This window comes from Lepisosteus platostomus, chromosome 1, assembly GCF_059453375.1.
Source record: "Lepisosteus platostomus isolate fLepPlt1 chromosome 1, fLepPlt1.hap1, whole genome shotgun sequence".
Taxonomy (NCBI): Eukaryota; Metazoa; Chordata; class Actinopteri; order Semionotiformes; family Lepisosteidae; genus Lepisosteus; species Lepisosteus platostomus.
The window spans coordinates 36,095,812-36,097,814 of NC_142611.1; the positions used below are offsets into that span (position 1 = coordinate 36,095,812).

A 2,003-nucleotide genomic window follows, 5' to 3' on the forward strand; every position below is an offset into this window, starting at 1 on the left:
TCGGAACTGTGGACAGCTGAATCACTATTCAGAACTAGCTCTTCATCAGGAACGAACCGGTCCTCTTCCTGACTTGCTGGGACTCACAGTCATCTTTTCTCCTGTGCACAAACTTTGCTAGTTAAAGCCAACACTAACTAGCCGGTCAGTGAGCATCAGCAGCGCACCGTCGCAAGCCGCACAGCACAGCCTGGCACCGAGCCAGAGAGCGCAGATTGGACAGCAACAGCCTGCAACTGTTTCATTGTGCCCGCAGGAGATCTGAATCCCCAGAGATTGGATGAGTATTCAACTTCACTGCATTACTGCTCGAGAATTCAACTGTTATCCCAACCAGTTGATATCAATTTAATTCCTAAAAGTTATATACTTGTTTTGAGTATCTAATGTAGAAGTTATAACCAAGTTCATTTATGAAACGGTCTAAATGAATGATATACTGAACGTATGTCCTCTTGATATATGTAACTCTTTGTAACTGACTGAATATATACCTTTTGTATTCTGATAACCCTCTCGATAAGATATGTTAGGTTTATATGCATATTCTATGTATTAATAAATGTATCCTCGTGTATTAGTACCTGTGTGTGTGCGTTGTTTGAGTTATATCGCATGGTTGGATTCTAAGGCCATCAAAAGAATCATTTTGTGATTTACTGCTACAATTTATAATTGTCCCAGTAAATGCCCAAACCCTACAGAACTGGTGCCTTCAGAGAGCACACTACACTGGTAAAACTGTAACTGAGCCATTTGTAGCTGGGGAAGCTGATGATTATCCTTTCGGGCTTTTCCCTCTCTCTTGTCTGTGAGCTGTCTTTCAGCATGATAAACATGGCGACATACTTCTGCTAATCGGGCAGTGTCCCAGCTGATACAGGTAGCTTTTACAATGCCACCTATTTCTGGAAGCAGTCCCTCTACAAAAAGGTTAGTGAGTTGGGTTTCATAAACTGACCCTGCCCCTCCTGCTTGGGGTTCAGGCAGGCCACTAAGATTACTGTAGAGAGGAGTCAGTCCCCTCCAAAAAGTCATTACAGGTTTCCCCGGGTTTCTGGTTACTTCGCCTCAGCATTACCCAATCCACTTTCCCCGGGTATTTAGCCTCTATTCTGCGACATATGGCATTAAGCTGGGTCTGATAGTTACTGCCAGCATCGCTGCTGTATGGGTGGTCAGGGCTAAACTCATCTTGACCATCTCCCCTTACATCGCCATAATCAATCAATCTTTATAAAAATAGTCTCTAGCTCTCCGCTCTTGGGTCTGCTTTGTGCTACCAGCCGTCTCAGGGCTGTTGTGTACTTACGCCCATTGGTTTTGGGGTTTGGCAGCTCCCCAATAACTGCCGCCAACTCAGTTAATTTCCATGGACGATAAACGAGGACAGTAGGTTCCTCATCATCACTGGTGCGGGGATTAGGACATTTAATCATTGGCATGTGGAGCACCCCCTCTCTCCTCCTCCATGGACTGGGGACACGGAACTGCGGAAGATCTGAGAAGCGACCCCCACCATACCGCACTCCTCTCCTTGTGCGGGACGGCGAAAGCATCCCCTCCATGTCACCCTTTTTTTCATTCCGTCGCCCATTATACGGTGAAGCCGGTCGGCCCTCCCCATATGGTGGAGGCGACGGAGGGGGACGAGACAATCCAATTCGGGATACACTTTAGTAGTGCTCAACATCATCTGTTCAGGTTTCTTACCCCATCCTGATTCATGCCTCTTAGCACATTCCTCCCACACACTTACACATCTGCACATGTATTTAAAATCCCACCCGGGATCTCCCTCTGGGTTAAGTGAATCTGTCATTTTGTGTAATAATCGTATGGCCCATGGCTGAAAACTACCTACACGGGGCCATCTCTCATTTGTCCATCCTGACATATTATCAGAAAAAGGTTGACAGTATATTAACCCATATTCTCTTCCCACTATATTCATGGGCATTTCAGTTTTCTTTCCACTATTGCCTAACTTACTTTGTATTTCT

At 45.5% G+C, this 2,003-nt stretch overlaps 1 pseudogene; it reads right to left on the bottom strand.

Annotated features, from left to right (window-relative positions):
• Positions 1-580: 580 nt before the first annotated feature.
• On the bottom strand, positions 581-1,644 carry LOC148677903 (uncharacterized; annotated as a pseudogene).
• Positions 1,645-2,003: the final 359 nt, after the last annotated feature.